The sequence below is a fragment of the Panthera pardus genome, unplaced genomic scaffold (genome assembly GCF_024362965.1).
Source record: "Panthera pardus isolate Hobbes unplaced genomic scaffold, ASM2436296v1 HiC_scaffold_13, whole genome shotgun sequence".
In the NCBI taxonomy this organism is placed as follows: Eukaryota; Metazoa; Chordata; class Mammalia; order Carnivora; family Felidae; genus Panthera; species Panthera pardus.
Genome location: NW_026526688.1, coordinates 78,481,340 through 78,494,321, shown reverse-complemented (window position 1 = coordinate 78,494,321; position 12,982 = coordinate 78,481,340).

Below are 12,982 nucleotides of genomic sequence, written 5' to 3'. Positions count from 1 at the left end.
AGAGGCTTTTCCTGCCAAGGGTAGTTTATAGGGACTTACTGATGTCCCTACAACATTTGAAGAGATAGCAGAAACAGTGGAGGTTGAATATGCTAATAAACATTTTTGGATCAAAACTGTTTGCATTTCCCCAGGATAGCTGGCTTTAAAATACACAAAAGAATAAGCTCTAAATTACTGCAGGGTTTGTCAACCTCCCTAACAGGTTTTTTCTCTTTTGTTCTGAATTCACTTTAATGTGGACTTAACCATTTCTCAAAGCAATAATCACCATTAGGAAAGAAGCGTGGAAAAGTGGAAAAGAGCTGAGGTTTGAAGTCAAGTTGAAGAGATCATTCCTTATCTGTATCTGCAGGAATGACATCGCCTCTCTGTCATCATTTTCTCATAGGTAAAATGGGGATAGTGATTCTTAACTTTCCATCAGGGTTATGGGATCGAAGATACCATGTGAAAACACCTAACATTGTCTGGGAAGTAAAAGGTGTGAATCAAATATTGCATTATTGTATTGACTTGTACTATTTGTTTTATTCATGAACTGATACCTACATCAAATTTACAGGTTTAGGCACAAGTAGATGGAGTACCACATCCTCGATATGATTTCTGGAATACTGGAAAGCTCCAGAAAATACTCAGAAGCCACTTCCTGACATTCTGACCTGTTGTCTCTATCTCCTCCCCTCAATGTGTTCTTTCTTTACCTTAAAGTTTGGTTCACTATTGAAATATAAACACCACTAAGAAGATTAATCCTTCGTCTTATCAATGGTTACCTTTCAATGTGAGTAGAGTTATCAGAGACATTTTCAGTGGAATTTGATTAGGACTAAAGTAAAGACAAAAAGCAGTTTAAGACACTGGGATTCTTGGGCCTGAGGGTTTAGAAAAGAGTATATGGAGAGGGATTAAACAGCAGCCTTGAAGGATATATAGGTAAAAGAATGCTCTGAGGTGCCTCCTACAATCTAGCCACTGAGCTAGGGTGCCAACCCCAGTTGCCTATCAGAATCACCCTAAAGCTTTTAAAACTACCAATGCCCAGGCCCAGCACCTTGGAGATGAGGATTTAATCATTTGGGAAAGGCATCTTGGTGTTTAAGAACTCCTCAGATAATTCAAATGCTTACTTGAATTGAAAACCATAGAATTGGAACAAATAGGGGCACTGGAAACATTTTTGTCTAGTCCTTCCTAACCTAGCCACAGGTTTTGATTGAATTAACTGCTTAAAACCCAACCTCCTTAAAAAGGATTTGTTTGTTATTGGTTTAATTATTTTTAAGGCCACGCTTAAAAAAAAAATGTGAGGCCGTAGTATTTATTGACTCAATCTCGTCATTTTGTTAAAGAGCATACAGTTTGAATAACTAAGAGATTCTAGGATCAGTTCAGCAATCATCCATGCTAGGTAAAGAATTTTGCATTGCTTTTATCCTTAGAGTTTTTGAATTTAATAAGCAAGGTTCTCGTTCTTCTCAAATGAAGAGAATTATGATAGAATCTTTAAGAAATTCCTAAAATAACTAATTCAATTAACTAACTTGTTTGTTGCTTTATAATGTATAATGCAACTTTATATATCATAATGATTAGGTATGTATTATTAATTATTATTATCATCATCATCATCATCATCATTTTTATCACTTGCAGAAGAGTAAACAAAGGGTTAGAGATTCTGACTTGCCCAGTTATGTGAAGATTTAAATGCAGAGGTAGAACTTCACTCAGGTGTTGATGTTAAAATTTGCATCCATTCCACAAGTTTATTATTTTGAAGTTCATTTTGTGTTTCTAGATCTTTAGCAGTACCTTGGTAATTTTTTTGACTTCACTGATTTTCTCTGTAATAGCTAGGGATATCAAGGATTATGTGGCATAGAAATCCCAAAACGGTAGTGTTAGGTTTTTGTTTTTGTTTTTTCTTTTTTGTCTTTTTCATTTTAGAATATCAGAAATCAGAGTGTGTTAACAAAAGAGTGACCCTAAGTCCTGATTCAGTCTGGGACGGTCTTTGCTTATGCTTTGTCCTGGATTAGTTAGCAATTGTGCCCCTTTCTCTCTCCAAAGGTTCTCAATTAGGATGATAAATTATATGATCACCCTACCTAATGAGCATGCATCAAGCTTCCTCTCTTTGTTTTGCAGAATTAAGTTATTTATTTGGTCGAGTTTTCTTTCAACGAGTAGTCAGTAGCTTTCATAGTTCCTTGATCCCCCCGTCATGTTTTACTTAGAGCTTCACTGAAATTTGAATATGTAGTGCATATAGAATCATGGTGATGATAATGATAATAGTAACTTGCATTACTAATCATTGATTTGTCTAAGCACCAAGTTACAGGCTTTACATCCATTATCTCATTTAACACTTATAAAACCTTGTGAAGTAGGAACTAGTGTTGTCTTCATTTAACACAGGAGCAAACTGAAGTTCAGAGATGCTAAGTTGCTCTAGGTTCAGGGCTGACTGACAATCAGGACTTTAACCCATGTGTGACTTCAGAGTCTGAATTCTAAATCCATACACTAAAATTCATGGCCCTCTTATCCATTCTACAAGAACCATCTTCTTATTCAGCTACAAAGCAAAAATTCTTATCCCTGATTATTTGCTAGATGTAATAGGGCATAAAGGAATGTAAGAAAAGTAAAGCGTTATATTCAACATGCTGTTGGAAACTTTAAATCTCCATATACAGTTGTGTCTATAGCGGCAGGAATACCTGTAAAGAATATAAATATTTTTGCTTAAAATCTCAATCTTTTGTCTAGTGTAGACTAAATATGAGGAAGATTGATGACTCTTCATCTGTATGTTTTGAGGTAGCCTACACCGTTTAAAGTCAGTAACTTGGTCAGCAATTTTATAACTTATAATGTTGTGAGTTAATTGAAGCTAGACCTAACTTTGACTATTCACATGCACTTGCTATAAGAAAGGGACCAAAGGACTAGTCTAAACAAATGGTGCTCAGCATGGTTAGCCAAATATTTGTCACGAGGTTTAATCATTGTAAGTTCACACATATACAGCAGAGAGATGAAATTTTCTCCAAACTAGTTTCTATTGAGGAGAAATGCTAGGAAATGGTAGAAGTTCAAACAATGGAAATGGGGTGGTGGCGGAATTTCTGAAATTCTATCTTAGTAGTACCTGCACATGAAGAAGAAAATCAAAATAGTGTGACCAAGTCAATATTGTAAATCCAAGTAGAGTTATTCAGGGCCCAGGCTGATGGACCCTTATTGGATATTAGGAATTTAGGAATTACTGAATGTGAACCTTGCCCGTAGAGAGGCCAGAGTAGTAGTGAATAGGAAAGACAAATTCAAATAAATGTGTTATTGACTATTTTGAAAAGTTTGAGGTAATATTTGGAGGGTAGGGAGTTGAGAAAGCTTTCTGAATGTGTAAGACTAAACAACAATTACAAAGATGAAGGGCATTTTCTTTTCAGACTGAGGGAATATGGCCGTACTGGAGAGCAAAAAAGGGCTATTAATGTGTCAGTGGCCAAAAGAAGGTGGCTTTTGGGTCTGTGCAGGGGGTTAGCCTCCTGGTGGCAGTGTAGTGGTTGGAGAGCACACAGATAGGCAGTCCCAATAGTAAAATATTTGAGGCCAGCACTGAAGGCTAAGTACTGAAGCAGGAAATGGCAGCGACAATATCCATATGGTGAATGTGAAACATTCCTGTTGTAGACATTGAAGATTCTGAAGGCATTGGAAGAAAATCTGAAGGTGTAACTTGAACAGACCTAGATCAAAAGATTTTATAGAGGGCGCTACAGAGGGAGAATGTAGAAGGATGAGTATGAAAGTGCCTGAGATTAGGAACAAAGTGGATGTATAGCCTTTATGTAAGTTAGCACAAATCTAACTCTTCTTTTTACAGAGGTGAAATAGAAAGCAGATTTTCTTCTATTCAGCCAAACTAAACACTAATAAAATTGGCCTACATGAATGCAGAAATAAATCATCCCAAACATGATTAATGTGCACACGTAACGGAGTTTCTGAAAGCAGGTACAAAGTATATTTTTTCCACCATCACATAAACTCTATAACATTTCCATAATTTGAGGTTTCAAGAATAAGAAAAAAACCCCACAGCTCTAAATGTTGACTTCTCTTAAGAGCAGTCATTATAAATATATTTGGCAAGAAAAAACAATTTTGGAAAGATTAGTTGAAAGTGAAAAAAAGAGAATTTCTGAAATTTCTTTATTTTTTAAAATTATAATTAAAACTTTTTTTAGAGTGGTTTAAGATTCACAGCAAAAGGAAGGCACACAAATTTCCCTATTGTACCTTTTGACCTCATATGTTCATAGCCTCCCTCATTATCAACATTCCCCACCAGAGTGGTATATTTGTTACAATTGATGAACCTATACCGACATATAGATTCATGGATTACAATAAAGATTCATAGATTACATAGATTACACTAAGTTTCACTCTTAAGGTATGTTTTATGGCTTTGGAAAAATGTATAATGGGTTGTATCCACCATTATAGTATTATACAGAGTGGCTTCACTATTCTAAAAATCCTCTGTGTTCCATTTGTTCATCCCTCTCCTTCACTCCCAAACAGTGATATTTTTATTATCTGCATAGTTTTTGGTTTTCCAGAATGGAAATATGGTTGAAATTCTATGGTATGTAACCTTTTTGGACTGGCTTTTTTCAATTGGCAATATGCATTTATTTATGTTTCTTTTTGTCTTTTAATGGCTTGATAGCTCATTTCTTTTTAGCATTAAATCATATTCCATTGTCTTGGGTGCCTGGGTGATTCAGTTGGTTAAGCATCCAACTATTAATTTTGGCTCAAGTCATGATCTCAGGGTTGTGGGATCAAGCCCCGTGCTGGGCTCTGTGCTGAGCAGGGAGCCTGCTTAAGATTTTCTCTCTCCGAAGATGGAGCAGATAGAACCAGGGAGGGGAAAAACTGAGCTGTGAAAATCAAACCCACTTTTCGCAACACAACACACACCATTTTTAACCCCAACAGAGGTGCTGCTGAATGCACCAGGGATCTGAGCTACTGAATAATGAGTTCGGTGGGAAGACCCCTTAGGGAGCCTTTCAGCCAAAGCCACTGATTTTCCTAAGAAAGCTGAGGTTGGTGAGGCCAAGTCACTTAAAAAAAAAATCACACCATCAGTTAATGCCAAAAAAGGAAATAAATTTAGTTCTCCTACCTCTCAAAAAAAAAAAAAAAGATTTTCTCTCTCCCTCTCCCTTTGTTTACTCTCCTGCTCACTAACTCTCTCTAGGAAAAAAAAAAAAAAAAAAAAAAAAAAAAAAAAATATATATATATATATATATATATATATATATATATATATATAATATCCATTGTCTGGATGTACCGCAGTTTATTCATCCATTCACTTACTGAAGGACATCTTGGTTGCTCCCAAGTTTTGGCAATTATGAATGAAACTGCTATAAACGTCTATGTGCAGGTTTTTGGGTAGACGTTAGTTTTCAGCTTCTCTGAATAAATACCAAAGAGCCTGATTGCTGGATCATATGATAAGAATATTTTTAGTTTATAAGAAATGGCCAAACTGTCTTCCAAAGTGGCTGCACCATTTTGCATTCCCACCTATAATGAATGAGAGTTCCTGTTGCTCCACACCCTCACCAGCATTTGTTGTCAGTATTCTGGATTTTGGGTATCCTGATAGCTACCTCATTGTTGCTTTAATTTGCCTGTCCCTGATGACATGCTCTGCGGAGCATCTTTCCATGTGCTTGTTTGCTCTCTGTATATCTGTTCTTTGATGAGGTGTCCATTAAAGTCTTTGGCCCATTTTTAAATTGTGTTGTTTACTTTCTTGCTGTGAGTTTTTAAAAGTTTTTTCTTCCTTTTTTTTATATTTTGGATAACAGTCCTTTATCAGATGTGTCTTGCAAATATTTCCTCCTAGACTGTGCATTTTCGCATTCTTTTGACATGGCAAAAACAGAGGTGTTCAATTTTAATGAAGTCTACCTTATCAATTATTTCTGTCATAGATTGTTTCTTTGGTGTTCTATCTAGAAAGCCACTACCATATCCAAGGTCATCTAGATTTTCTCCTATGTTATCTTCTAGAATTTTTATAATTTTGCATTTTACATTAATGTGATCCTATGTGAGTTAATTTTTCTGAAGGGTGTACAGTCTGTGTTGAGATTCACTCTTTGCCTATGGATGTCCAGCTGTTCCAGTGTCATTTGTTGAAAAGACTAACTTTACTCCATTGTATTGTCTTTGCTCCTGTGCCAAAAATCAGGTAACTATCTTTATGTGGGTCTATTTCTTGGCTCTCTATTCTGTTACTTTTCTTTACCATTAGAATTTAGTAAGCTTATAAAAGTTTAAAATGTATATTCATTAAAAAAAAAAAAAAACTACAGTGTTTTCTTCTGTATGTAAAAGGCCAAGTTAGTAGTTACAATGCTAATAAAAAGCCTATAGGTGTGAATAGTAACTCTCCTGGAAGGCTGCTAAGATATTTAGAACACGTATCCACCAAAAGAGATCCAACAGAAGATTATTTCAAATTGTGGTGTTCTCTCAACACTTATGGTCTTTCTTCTCTCACTTCCATTCCCAGCTTTTTCCTTTCCTGAGGTAGGAATGGTTCCCAAGACCTTTACTTAAATGTCCTTACGCCCTACTCAAAGTATGGACCCTCTCTGACTTCCTGTTCCTTCTTTCTGTCTTCAACAGAAATTGCCAGCTCATTTCTCTTTCCCTGGGGGCTTTATGTTCTTCCCTTTGGAGATGCTAATGAATGAATAGCTTCATTGTACGTGCAGATAATGTTGATGTTCTGTCCAGTTCCCCTTCAATCCTTTGTTCCTAATTTGGGGGCGCTCCTGGCTTTGTGCGTTTTGGCTGTCAATAGCCAGTGTCCGTTACTTCAGGAACTTCTTTACCCACAAGAATCTAGGGATTTAATCCTTCTGAAGTAGCATTTAAAGAACAGCTAAAGAGTGTAAGATTATGAAAGCCCAAATTTGTCATTTTGGGTCAGAGACAATACTGAGGTGAGGCAAGCCTAATTTTTAAGGTTTCCCTGTTGAATCAGGCTAGAGCATATTGGGCCTCCTCTCTGTTCCTCTTTTGCACCCCCCACCCCCTTACTGATATCCCCTGGAAATGTATACATCTCTTCCACCTGAATCCTTGTCAGGGTCTGCTTCTGGCATATCTGACCAAAGATGGTGTATAAACTGCTTTAGAATTGTTTATATTTTAACAGTGATTATTGAAGACATGATGCTTTAGCTCAAGGGACTTACTTTCTAATGATGGAATAGCATGTCCATGTAAGGCAGGGGTGTGTTCATGTGCTTGTAAATAATGCCCTTAAACTGTGTAGGTGACCACCTAATTGTCTAGGCATAAGGCAAACTTTAGTTATAGGTATGGACTAAATTGCATCTTTAATTCTAGGTTCCTGTTTTCCTCATCTATAAAATGGGAGAAATCTCTCAATAACTTATTCATGAGTTGTCATGAAAGCTTAATAAGATAATGAAATTATGTAGACCTTAGCCTGTGCTTAAGATAGTAATCATTCATTAGCATTTGCTAATTTCTTATGAAGCAAATTGTATACAGGCTAAAATTAAAAACTTTAAATTAAATTATACTGAAATGTATTTAAATTATTGCTTACCACTTTATTAAAGTATGACTTTGAGTAAATACTTTACCTTCTCTAAATATCTCAGCTACCATTGTTTATAGAATGAAAGTCGTCACATTAGGGAAATTCAGTTTGAAATAGACTGACGAGTAGAATTATAAGTAGCAGATTTGTAATAAAATGTAAATTAATTTTGTTTAAAGATCGAGGTCTTGAAATTAATGGTTCACAAAATACAGTAATTGTTAGTGGTAAATCACAATGAATATTTTGTGATACTGCTTTTAAAATCAAGGGCTACTAGTTAGATATTAGAAGCATTTAGTTTACCTTTTATTGGGCTTCTCTCTTAGAACAATTGTTTAGCTTTATTAATAAGGACATTAATGAGAATAAGTTTATTCATTTGATCTCAGTGTGGGCCAGTGAGCTTTGCTCTCTTTCATGATCACAGACTGACTCTTAATCCTTGCCAGTCATTATGTGGATTTGTAATGCTCAAAATGAGAACACTAATGAAACTGGTCAGTATGAACACACTGGTACAAATCCCAAAAGGCCATTTATATGTATGTATATGTATATATGTACATACATAATATAGCACATCAGATTAGGGCCAAAGGATCCAAGAGGATTAAGTAAAGCAGAGGGTGTTAGTATAGGTATGAAATTCACTATAAACTCACTGTAAAGTCATGACAATGACTGAGGAAGATACTCAAGGTGCACTATAGCTCTAAATGAGAAGATTCACTTTCTGAATGGAAGGGTGACATAATTTTTATTTTATCTCTTTGGGCCTTAGTTCTACATTTATAAAGTAAGAGAAATAATACCTTTTATTCATATATTAAATTACATCATTTGTGTAAAGAGAAATGAGGAAAAAATCTTTTGGGTTCTTTAGAAGAAAGCCCCAATATTCAGCTAAGTGGGTCTATTATTTTTATGACTTTCTTCAGAAAACCCTTAAATATATGTTAATTATAAGAATAAGGAAAGTATATTTTGTTGTGAGATAGCACATCACAGAGATAATCAAAGTTTATTTGAAAGTTGCCAAACATGGTAAAAAAGAGCCATATGAGTCTTTGGTGCCTAAGTTGCGACCTAGAAGAACTCAAAGGACCATTCTAGTGGCACAATTCACTATTCTATTATTCTGTGGTTTCAAACACACATGGAATGCCATGTCACAAGTGGCATTAATTAGGTCCTTCTTTTGTAAATTATTGTTTTCTTCTACCTACCTCCTTCTAATTAAATTAGTTTTTGATCTTGATCGTTGGCCTTTTCTATTGGTTCTTTCATCTAGAATTTATGACTGCTGTGTTCTGAAGCTTTATCAAACCAAAATGATCTATTTGCTAGTAACTAGGAGATTATCTTTATTTTTAGAAATTTTCCACCGTCAGATTTGCCTCATGTATCTCTTCAGTGTGCAACGTTACGTGCTAGAGGGTACTGATACTATGGGAAATTTAAAATTTTATTTTCCTAAATACAATTGATAAGAATAAGATCATAAAGAGTTAGATAACAGGTTTATTGGTCTTTTGAACTTTCTGAAATTATGGGCACCAGAAACTGGAAAAAATCAAACACTGGTCGATATTGTTCTTGGTCAGGCCAAGAAGCCCAAAATGGAGCAAATATGTCAGATGAAGTAAAGGGATTGACAGTTCACATGCTGCAGAATTCTTTTTACGCTTTCTTCCTCATGTAAGTAAGTGACACTTGTTAATGACTAAATTTTGTAGGAGAATATTCAGCTGAATCTGGCCTCTAGATATCTGCCATTTTCAGATGGTTGACTTTATGCTGGCCATGGCCATAGCCTTGAGAGAGACCATTTTGGTTGATAAATCTAGTGGTTTTCTCCACTGCTTACTTCTTTCTAGAAACAAGTTGGCCCGTGAAGCATTGCCAGTGGTCTAGATAGAATTGTGAACAATGAGAAACCTTAGCAGAATACAGAAAGAAAAAAATATGTCTTGTTTCTATTATCTTTGTTTCTAGATTAAAGTGGGTTTTTTTAAGAATTTTAATTTAGAGATGGAAACATACTTTCTTAGTTTAGTGGGTTTCACTGGACACAGCAGCAACCACAATTGCCAAGTAGCTGGAAGAAATGGTTTCTCAAATAGAAGGAAATGTTATTAATTCCCAAGATAGAAGTGTGGTAAATTCAATGGGATTAGTTTGTAAATTTGACTTGGTAATGAACCACTAAGGAAAAAAAAAATGACAGAAATTTCCCCTTAAATCAATAGCTAACATTGGATATTTGAAATGCCATGACACTTTCTCAAAATATTTTAAGTAGATGGTGGAAATAATAATAGTTAATTATATCATAGGACCTGACAGAGAACTACAACTATTGGGTCTTGAAAATATGGACTTAGAACATAAATTCGGGAAATAGTCCTGATATATGTTGGGAAATAAAGACCTTTTGTATTTGATTTGGAGATCTTTGATATTACAGAGGAAAATACAAGAATCCTGGTGTATAGTCCATATTTTGCCAGTCCAAATCTTATTTCTCATCTTCAATACCTGGTAACCAGGAAAGGGAAATCTCATTTTCATAATGAGAAGGAAAATAAAAGTAAGTTTAGAGGGGAACAGGATAAGAGCCACTAGGAAAAGAAATAAGCATGAGAGATAATTTATAACATTAAACCAACAGGGCTGCATAGAGAGAATTATGAGAGTGGGGAAAGTATCTGTCAATGCATATTTGGGGATATTTAGTACTTGAACTTAAACAATAAAACAATGATCAAGATAAATTTTAGTGAAATAAAAATGTTAAACTATAAACTTACCTATAAAATACACTTAGAAATGTCACTGAGGTTTTGTGGTATGAAACTGAAATAACAGACTATATTATAGTTGGAAAGCTAAGACATGTATACATACATACATATATATATATGTCTTATTATATGTATATCATGTGATACATGTATATATATATATATGTATATATCACCTTTCCCATTTTTTATACATATCCAATTCTCCCACCCTACATCTATTTTTCTTTTTTAATTCATATTATCAATGAAATATATCATCTGGTATTGAGGGCTCTTTGGTACTATACTACCTTCTTTGTAGAGCTGAGAGAAAAATGTAGCCTCTGTCCTCATGGTAGACAAACGGATATACAATAGTAATTTCTCTTGTGGATCATCTTATTGATGATGACAGCTAAAAGTTCCTGCCTTTGTTTGATTTTTTGAAATATGTATATCATTGCCATTCAATTACATAAGAGGAGTTGTAGAGGCGATGGAATTGAAGCTGCACTTTACAGCAAGAAGGAAAACTCCATGGGAAGCACTGTGTCCTCAGCATAGCTTTGATAGAAGCATAGACCTGGGAGTAGAAGCAGGGCAAGTGATCTACATAGACCTGGAGGAAAAAGTGAAGCTCTCAGGCAATGCATAGATCACTGCCAATTTACACTCTTTTTTTTTTAATGTTTATTTATTTTTTTTGAGAGAGAGAGACAGAGGAGTGTGAGCAGGGGAGGGGCAGAGAGAGAGAAGGAGACACAGAATCCAAAGCAGGCTCTAGGCTCCATGCTGTCAGCACAGAGTCGGATGCGGGGCTCGAACTCACAAGCTGTGAGATCCTGACCTGAGCAGAAGTCAGATGCTTAACTGACTGAGCCAACCAGGCGCCCCCAATTTACACTCTTAAAGCATTTTAATACAAGCGAGTATTTGATTTCAAAGGCTCAGGGAACACTTCCACTTTGGTCCTTTGCCCATTTAGCAGTTTAGGATTACCATTTGTGTACTAGCTAGATTGTGAGGTTGAAAGTTTCTATTATATTTTACTTTTATATGTGGTTGCTAAGGTAAATGTTTAATAAGCAATCACAGATCAGTTATGGGTGCCTTTTTTATATTAATGTGGTTGTGTGCAGCTCTTCTAATAACAAAACATATGCAGAAGATTTCAAAATTAGTTTCATTACTTCATTAAAGTTTTTACAGTGCTTTCCTTTGATACAACTCACTGAATGAAAGAAAAGGAGAAGCTGCCTTCAATTCCTTTCCCCATGTCCTCTTTGTCTAGTTCTTCTAAGCTATTGCATATATATAAGAAATATATATGTGTGTGTGTGAGAATTATCCCCACACACATATATGTATAGCTTAGTTTCTTTCAGTTGAACTACATTAAATTAAGGGGTTACTTTGCCCTAGATTAAAATAACAAAAATGAACAAGTGAACTTTTGGGATTTTCTATTCCCATGCTCAACCCTTTTTTTCTAATAACACAGGATGGCATTTTCTCTTGAACATGTTAGTGTGTTTTTCTCTAAGTTGTTGCCCTTTCTTTCCCACAATCAGCCACTTTGGCTGGAGCTTATTTACTGTGGTCAATTACTGAGTGATTTACATATTCACTTTACATTTTTTTGTTAATGCAGTCTATTTCTTTCTTTCTTTTTTTACTGAAGTGTAATTGATATATAATATCCTATTAGTTTCAGACATATATCATAGTGAATTGATATTTTTATACATTTAGAAATGATCTCCATGATCAGTCTAGTTACCATCTGTCCGCATATAAAGTTATTACAATATTATTGACTATATTCCCTCTGCTGTACATAATATCCCCATGACATTTATTTTATAACTGTAAGTTTGTACCTCTTAATCCCCTTACTGATTTTGTCTGTCTCCCTCTTCCTCCCCAATCTGGTAACCAACAGTTTGTTTCTGGTATCTATGTGTCTGCTTCTGTTTTGTTTTGTTTTGTTTTTTAAATTCCACATATAAGTGAAATCATGTGTTATTTGTCTTTCTCTATCTGACTTATTTCACTTAGCATAATACCGTCTAGGTCCATCCATGTTGCTACAAATAATAAGATTTCATTCTTTTTTTGGCTGAGTAATATTCTGGTGCATGTGTGTATGTGTATACACCCTCTTTTTTATCCATCATCTATCAATGGACATTTAGGCTACTTCCATATCTTGGCTATTGTAAGTAATGCCACAATGAACATAAGGGTTCTTATACCTCTTCAGATTAGTGTTTTATTTTCTTCAAATAAATATTCAGAAGTGGTATTGTGTGATAGAAAAGTAGTTCTATTTTTAACTTTTTGGGGAACCTTCATAATTTTCCAAATTGGCTGCACCAATTTACATTCACATCAACAGTTTTCTTCACAACCTCACCAACATTTGCTACTTTTTTGTCTTTTTGATAATATCCAATCTGACCAGTATGAGGAGATATCTCATTGTGGTTTTTATTTACATTT